The sequence below is a fragment of the Euprymna scolopes genome, chromosome 26 (genome assembly GCF_053919585.1).
Source record: "Euprymna scolopes isolate OS-2025 chromosome 26, ASM5391958v1, whole genome shotgun sequence".
Taxonomy (NCBI): Eukaryota; Metazoa; Mollusca; class Cephalopoda; order Sepiida; family Sepiolidae; genus Euprymna; species Euprymna scolopes.
In genome coordinates, this window is record NC_136507.1 from 82344693 (window position 1) to 82354054 (window position 9362).

Sequence of the window (9362 nt, forward strand, 5' to 3'; positions counted from 1 at the left end):
TTCCAATTTAAAACAAGTTATATGGAGGGGGTGTTTTGTTTTTAGTACAATTTGAAGAGTGAAGCTAATAATTGATATTCATTTCTCTCCCACCGCGAGAAATGTGACACAAGGGTTGGAAAGCGAGATTGGAAAAGTCAGCGCTCTAGTACCCTGCAAAAGAGGCCTGCGCTCCTCCTCCGCTCCGCGCTCCGGCGCTCCGCTGCCCCGTCGGCATTCCTCGACAGGGTTCATCAGTCGATTAGCAATAAACCAACACCTTCTTAACGAGAGGAAGCAAAGCATGAGAGGGTGGACCTCCTAGAACTGCAAAAACCAGCATTACGTCGCAATAATCAGGAAACAGGTCACTAAAGGAATAGTCTAATATCTTTTTATTTGTTTTTAGTGGGGGGGGGGGGCAAAATTCAAACTATTCTATTTTCCTATTAAAAAAAATAATGGTGCTTGTTAAAATAGAGTCGACAGACGAATCTTTTTTTTAAATATGTCGTTTTAAGCAAAAGCAATCTACTTAATTGTCATGTCGCAAATAGTAATATATCCCAAAATTACGAAAATTCATCGAGTAGAGCAAAACTGCGATTGCGTGTTTAGTAAAAGAAAGTCTACATTTATAAACAACAAATATTACACGCCACGAACAAGTTATCTAAAATATTCCTTCCGAGTTAAGTCCCCTCTTCAGTCTCCTTTATAATATTTAAGAAAAATGCAATTTTACCCAATTTTGCGTAAAAATTATTTTTCACTATAAATAACTTCCTACTTGATGGATTTTCATAATTTTTAAGTATACTACTATTTTCGACATGACAATTACGTAAACAACATATTTCAAACGAAAATCGATTCGTCGACTCTATCTTAACAATAACAAGCGCCAACAATAATACTACTATTTCTAGTACGATATGAATATTAGAAATAATAATAATTGCAGTAATAGAAGTCGTAGTATCTGCCGTTACCAAAACATGGAACGGTAGATACTTTAGGAGTTGAGAGGTTTTAATTTTAGTTGTTTTGTACACAAAAGTGTTTTTTTATAAGGTAAATAAATAATGTGTCTTTTATATATATATATATATATATATATATATATATATATATATATATATATATATATATATATATATATACACTACACACACATATATATACATATATATACACACACACATATATACACACACACATATATATACCCACACACATATATATACCCACACACATATATAGATATACCCACACACATATATATACCCACACACATATATAGATATACCCACACACATATATATATACACACATATATATATACCCCCACACACACACACATATATATATATATATACCCACACAGCACACACATATATAATATATACACATATATATATATATATACATATATATACACACACTACACACACACACATATAGATACATACCCACACACACATATATATGCACACACATATATATATACCTACACACATATATATATATATACCCCCACACACATATATATATATACCACACACACATATATATATATATACCCACTCACATATATATATATATATACACACACATACACACATATATATACGTGCACACATACACACACACACATATATATACCCACACACATATATACCCACTCACATATATGTATATATACACACACACTAAACAAATGCCATAAGTTTTTGCTTGTTTATATTTTTACAAGTTCCGCTGTTTACAGATTATGATTAAATAATTAACGTTATAATTTAGAAACTCATTCATTCTCAACATGGGGAGCGGGTTTTGTTAACTAATCTGTAATTTGTCATAACAATTTAACAAACAAAATATAACGTACAAAATCGAATTTAACTTGAAAATACTATTTAAAAACAAAAGGCAATTTTTTACTTGGTTTCCACCTGAACATTTTCCTTTAAAATGACAACCTAATCAGGTTTTCGAATATGCTGAAATCGAATATCGCATTTAATTTTTCGAAAATAAGAAGTTTTCCGGATATTAAGCAATGTAATTGTTTATGTTATAACTGATGGCCATTGTTGTACGCGTCAGCAAGCGCATATTTTTGGCGCGTGCGCAATAATAGCCACCACTTATAACACAGACAATTACATTGCTTAATATCTGGAAAACTACTTATTTGCGGAAAATTTAAATGCGATATTTGTTTTCGGCATACCCGAAAGCCTTATAACCGTAAATTGCTGAAGTATTTTACTTTGTAGTGCTGCTGCTTCTACAGAATTTGAACCGAACCAAACAAACTTTTATCGAAATAAATCTAAAACCTAGTTTAGGGTTAGGTTAGGGTTTATGATTTAAACAGTTTTGGGTACTTGTGTTGAAATAATGTTATTATTTGGAAAACCATTTTTAATATGGGAGGGGAGGGTGTTTTGTAATTATTTCGTACCTAACAATTTAATAATAAAAAAATAGTTATCGTAAAACTTGAATTTAACTTGAAAATACTTTAAAAAAATAAATAAATAAATAAACACGGTAACATAAGTGCATAAGCACCCAGTCGGGTCGAATTCTGTAGAAATACATTATTTTCTTATACGTAAAAAGAAATTTAAATCAAAATGAATTAAACTCGTTACTAAAAACATGTATAAAAAATGTATTGATTGAAATTGATGTGACCAAGAGCCAAGTGTAGTATCTGTTCTGATACTACACTGCATCATTTTCATCTTCTGTCACTGAAAGATAAATCCTTCTAGACTGAGGCAATTTTAATGTTTATCTAAATCCAGAGATAAATAAGTTCATGATGAGCCGTTCCACTTCAGTTAACAAATTTACCGAATTTCCATTACTAACAATTAATTGACTACTGTATACGCTTAACCCTTATCCTCGAGTGGTCTCTGGGCCTTGATAAGTGGTTATGTCTATGTAAAAAAAAAAAAAAAAAAAACCTTTGAGGAAGCTGGATTTTCCCTACATTAAAAAAAAGTCAACCTTGTGTATAATTCTGCCATCATCTGGGAGGGGAGATAGATAAAAAGTGACGACTTGAGTTTTTAGGTAAGAGTAAAGTGTAGTATCTGTTAATTTCATCCGTTCTTTCTTCAGTCGGTGAAGAACTGAGACAATTGTTTTTTTGTTGTTTTGTTTTTTTTAAATTTAGTTTCTACTTTATTCAGAGTGCTCCTTTTTTAGGGGAGGTGGATTTCCATCCACATTAAAACTCTGCTCTCATGGGAAGACAAACAAATAGGAACTGTATTATGGACTTTGTTCCGCTTGTATTTTGAAAATACTATTTTTAGAAAGAGTCGATAGATCTATTTTTTTAATATGTCGTTTTAAACAAAATCAGGGCTTATTACTTACTTATCACGTCGAAAATAGTGATATATCCAAATATTACGAAACATTAATCGAGTAGTACAAACCAAAATTCGGGCGAACCTAAACAAGAAGCCCCCCCCCCCCAGAACTCTTTCCGAAATAAACACCTCCAACCACCCCATGTTTAAGAACGGCTTTCGTATGTTTTTTTTTTTTTGTTTTTTGTTTTTTTTTGCAATTTTTTTTCAGTGGATTATTAATAATAAACTATTTATTATTGATTCGACACTGATATGGGGGTGGGTGGGCTGATTCTCGTTCAGGTCCGCCAGAAGTCCATCGTCACCGTCTTAAAAAAGTCCGCCATTAAAGTGTCCAATAGAGAGACAAGTATGTCCCCTATATTCGCAATCTTCAAGTTATTCATATCTAGGGAAAATGCAATGCCCCCTCCCTAACTTTCCGTAAAAATTATTTTAACTATAAATAATTTTCTATTCTATGAATTTTCGTAATTTTTGGATATATTACTATTTTCGGCATGGCAATTAAGTAAGTATTGTTGTTTTTGCTTAAAACGACATGTTAAAAAAATCATCTGTTGACGCGATCTTAACAAGCACCGAAGAAAATTGTGTGCCAGACAATAATGGTATGTTATATATATATATATATATATATATATATATATATATATATATATATATATATATATATATATATATATATATATATATATATATATATATATGCATTACTTTAAAAACGAAAAGAAAAGTGAATGAATGAACGCGTTCGCGTAACAAGCGCGGTCGTGCGTTCACGTGCGGAGAATGAATGGATGCTGTTTTTTTTATTGCGCGAACAACTCAGTCTAACTACAAACAAATTAAAAATAAATAAATAATACAAATATTGGATTTACTAACCTGCGTAATAAAAGTGGTAAGCTAACAGCGTTAATGCAAAACGTCGTGGCATATTTCCTCTTTCTTTTTAAACACCCTCTCGAGTTCTCTCCCCTTTCTTCTCTCTTTTAATTCCTATTTCTTCTCCGATTCTTCTCCGTTACTTACTCTCCTCCGTGCATCTGCCTATCTCCCTTTAATTCTTCCACTCGCATGGTTTGTTCAGTATGCAGAGAGAGAGAGAGAGAGAGAGAGAGAGAGAGAGAGAGAGAGAGAGAGAGAGAGAGGGGGGGACTACAACAGTTTCTTCATCTATTTTTCTTTCTTTCTTTCTTTTCGCTTGTTATCGTTCTTTCTTTCTCCATCCACTTTCAGCATGTAACTCTTTCCTCTCTGCGTACGTAATATATCGATAACTCGTTTTAGTTCGAAGATGGCCCTTGTTTCTCCATCATCATCATCGTTATCATCATCATAACCATCAACATATAATAAGGCAGTGGTACTTAATCGTGTTGTTATTTTTTTAGCTGATAAATAAATAAATTAAAACAAAAACAAACTACAATAATTATTGTTATTAAAAAAAAAAATTAAGTTTTACATAAAAATGCAGTCTCCCTTGACGTTCGTAATAAGGTGTTTATGCGTCGTAAGGGGAGTCTGCAGTACTGTTTTCCGTTACTACTACTGCTGCCCACGTTGAAATATACCTCCCACACGCGCGCACTGCACCGGCACAGGGGCGGGGGGGGGTACACTTGAATAAAAATTAAATACAAGAGAGGAAGAGAAGTGGGGGAGGGAGAGGCAGGCACGTGTTTAAATTGCAATTCTGAAAGGAGTGGGCAAATCAAAATATTTTTCAAGGGAAGGGAGACCACAACGACAACAATAACAACCCCCAAAACCAAAAATACACTTAAAAAAAACGGAATACTTAGAAAGTCAGTCATCCAATCATCCATCCACTCCAACGACAAACCCAACTTCTCTCGTCATTATTCTGTAAGATATCCATATAAATGTATTTAGTTAACGGGCTCAGCCTCAGCAGTGGTGTAATGGATGCCGACAAAAGCGATGGAATCAGGCAGCGGTGTTTGTCCGAAATTTCCACTGTATTTAAAAAAAAAAAAAAAAAATCTGTATGATGTACGTACCCGTAACGGAAAGAAAATATCGTATTCCAAAAATCATATAAATTGATCAAGTAATTATAATTTTATAAAAAAATATAACATTTTGTCGCCAAACGAAGTGCGACGATATCACGGCGCCATCTTGAAAACAAGACAAATAACTAAAAATAATTGAAACTTGCGAGATTTTAAAATCCTTTTTTTTTTTTTTCACATGGGGACATTGGAAAAACTCAAATTTACTCAAAACTGTTTTTCTTTATATAAATAAAACTACTTGATTAATTTACGTGATTTTTGGAATATAATACTTTCGTTTCGTTATGGGTACACGTACTACATCATATAGATTATTATTTTTTTTTATAGAATGAATTTTAAACAAGCACCTTCTGTGCTTAAATCGAATTGAAGCACTAAGCAGTTGTCGCATTTGGTAATCTTGTAGTATAGACAACAGCCGTGAAATTGTAAAAGTAATTATATATATATATATATATATATATATATATATATATATATATATATATATATAAAGTTTCACTAAACGCATTATCATTTTATTTACTTTTTTAGAGCACTGAAAGTGATTATGGCATGTATTACTCTTATCGACAAGTGAACTTATCGAAACACGAATAACTAAAACACACACACACACACACACACACACACATACACACACAAACACACACACACACATACACACACACACACACACACACACACACACACAACGTAACAGTGTCAACTTTTAGGACGTGGTAGCTAATTTCAAGCTTTAAAATATTTAAAAAAAAATGACTTGATTGTTTTTACTCTTTCTCATCCCAAACAAGGCATATTGTCACTTGGAAGGTAAGGGGCTACTATTTGGGGTCGTGTCTAACAAGGGACTGTGAGGAATTGAACATCGAGATATTTGTTCACATTACATTTAAACTTCTGCATGGTTATTAGGGAAGCAGGAAATAAGGACGGAATTCCAAAGTGTAGCAGTCCGAAGGGGGGGGGGTAGTCCAATAGAAAGCTTGTATAGTATCTAGAAACTTCGACAGTAAAAGGGTTGGATTTTGCTGCTTTTAGGGTTAGTTGTGAGTATTTACATCGATGAGGATCAAGTGCTAACACGTTTTTATTAAAGTACTTAGAAAACAGGCACACGGATTGCTGCGATGGGACAGAAGTTGGAGCTTGGTCGATAGTGCGGGATTCAACACTCTTTTTTTGAGATCTAGATCATTAGTGTCCTGGTTATTAGTGTCCTGGTTATTAGTGTCCTGGTTATTAGTGTCCAGGCGTAAAGCGTGTCGGTCTTGAGTGTCCCGTTCATAATAACGTAAATCTTAAGTGTCCTAGGTCTATCAATAATTTCTCCCACTCTTTATCCGTTCCTAAACCTAAACGTAGATTCCATAAACAAAGCTTCTTTCTTAGAACTGCACGCCTGTGGAACTGTCTTCCGTTTTCGTGCTTTCCAACTGACTACAATACGGTCGTCTTCAAGTCCAACGTGAACAAGTTCTTGATGAGTCGTCCTCTTAAGTAATCCAATTGACCAAATTTCCACTACTAACAATTACTACGGCATTGTCCCATTGACTACCATCACGGCTACCGTAAGAGATGGCCCATCAGCTAAAAAATGACGTCATCGCCGAGGTCCGAGCAAACAAGGGATGTGGAACAAACTGTCGATAATGAGCAGGAAATTTGTACAGCAAACTTCAAAATTGGACTTTAAAAAAAAAGATAAATAAAGAACACGATGATTTATTACGATAGTTGTGCTACCGTACACTCATTAACCCTTATCCTTGAGTGGCCTCCAGGCCTTGATAAGTAGTGATTACTTTGTAAAGAAAAAAGGTCGTTTGTGTTCCTTTCCAATTTTGTTACGAGTAACATAAAGAGAGGATACCTACAAGGATTCATGAACATTCGAACGTCCCTAGCGTTTTCATCGAAACAAATTTGACCTTATTTGAGTGCATGGAGTAAAAGTTGATCATGCAGTTTATTATAGATCATGATAAAATTGATTGGGATAAATACTAGTTTTGTTTTAGGTGAATGAATAGTGGTTTTCCCCGATATTTTTTTTTTTTTTTTTTTTTTTTTGTCTTACGCTGCCCTCCTCCCCACTTGTCCCATTTGTATCGTTATGATTGACTTGAGGCAGCGATTTGCTTCCCATTGGGGAGGTTGAGACCCCCCCCCCCGGGACCTGAGGAAGACCGGGTAAATATGCTAAGATTGTTTAACTGAATCCTGGACAACGACAAATATAAAAAAAATACCTGAATTAAAGTATATAGATATATATATTTCTTTTATTGTTAAAGCCAGATATATATATTATTGTTGAAAGAGAGTTGTACTTGTTAACCTAGAAGGACACCTGTTTTCAGACAGGGATTTCTGAATGATGAGTGTTGACCCCCGGGCTCATGCGAAATTGATTTCATTTTGGTCTCAGAGGTACAGAACTCTGGACTATGGCTGAACTGTACACCCGCAATTCAGGTCTGGGAATCCCCCCAGATATGTAATTACTTTTGATTAGTTGGGTAGATCATCCGACCCACCCCGTTCCTGAATATAAAAGTAAGCGCCCAGTTTTTTTTTTAGCCAGATTGGAGAGAGATTTGCGCCAACCTCGAGAGGAATCAGCTCCGAACGCCTGGGCCCCTCCCATCTCCATCCGCCTGAGTGCCATCAACGAAGAGGAGAGATTTGTGAATTTAAAATGTTTAAGAACTGAACGTGTATATATATATATATATATATATATATATATATATATATATATATATATATATATATATATATATATGTGTGTGTGTGTGTGTGTGTGTGTGTGTGTGTGTAAAAAGACTGTAATTTTTGTGAAAATAATTTTCAGCAGCTAAAATCCTGTTTGAGTGTCCTTCTTTCTAGCGTGTGCAGCTTCGCTTTTTGCTTTCAGCAAAATTCTACACAGATGCGTTTAGAATCTAATGTGGAGGTCTCTCAGACAACTAGACATCACGAGCCACAGTTTCCGAAGAGGTCAGAGATTAGTTGTTTGACCAGAGCATTAGAGGCAGCCCATAAGCTCAGTAAGTTGCAGTCAGAAGCAGGGAAACTAATAACCAGTACACTAATGACCAGTCATCCTTTTTTAGGACTCTGTCTAAGAATGAGAAATTGCATAGAAAAATTGTGGCTTTAAAAAGACATAGAGTGCCCTCTAGTGTGATTAATTTTCTAGCACAGTAGAGAGAGTTCACCTTCTTTTCAGCAACCTTGACAATTTCCTCGATGTATTTGTTTCAATCTATGTTGCTTGTGAATATCAGGCTGAGAAGTTTGAAGAATGAGCAGTCAGGTAGGGTGTTATTTATCATGACAATAGTTTTTTTAAGCTGTAAAAGGAAAATAGAAAGAAAGTAGTTTATTCTTAGTAGCATTGAATGTTACCACCCACCTACGGTCGCTTCCACTACCGACTAAAGCTCGTTTTCTACGGTTTAAGATATGTGTTTTTCCATCATGTCTTGCCACTAACATTAAATCCGGATGAGGAGGGGGTGGCTTGCCACTCGGATCTAGGGTTAGTGGTAGAGAAAATCATTTCTTTTATTAATATTTTTTAAGTATATAGCATCACCACCAACAACAATTTTGTTTCTCGTAGGTCGAAAGAGAGTTTTTAGTAAATTCTAATTTTGAAATTAAAAAAAAAACAACTTGCAAACTTTCAGAACGTTTTAAGTATACGGATCGATAGAAAATGAAAATTAACGCATTTGATAAAAGTTATTTGTTTTTTTTTTTTTTTTTCTTAATTTCTCGGCTGTTAAGTATACTGTAAGGTTACTTTGCATTTCACTTACACTGTAATCTGATTGTGAAACATGTAAGACCTTCTCTTCCCAACTAAAAATAACATTTTAGCAACTTGTGTTCAATTTAATCCGCTACCATAGCA

At 34.3% G+C, this 9362-nt stretch overlaps 1 protein-coding gene across 5 annotated transcripts in view; it reads right to left on the reverse strand.

Moving 5' to 3' along the window:
* LOC145248222 (uncharacterized) overlaps positions 1-4948 on the reverse strand; it is a 461949-nt gene extending 457001 nt beyond the window's left edge. For all 5 annotated transcript variants that reach the window (XM_080110098.1, XM_080110089.1, XM_080110088.1 and 2 more), the window contains exon 1: positions 4269-4948. The gene's annotated coding sequence lies outside the window, so the exon portion shown is untranslated. The remainder of the gene's footprint in view (positions 1-4268) is intronic.
* Positions 4949-9362: the final 4414 nt, after the last annotated feature.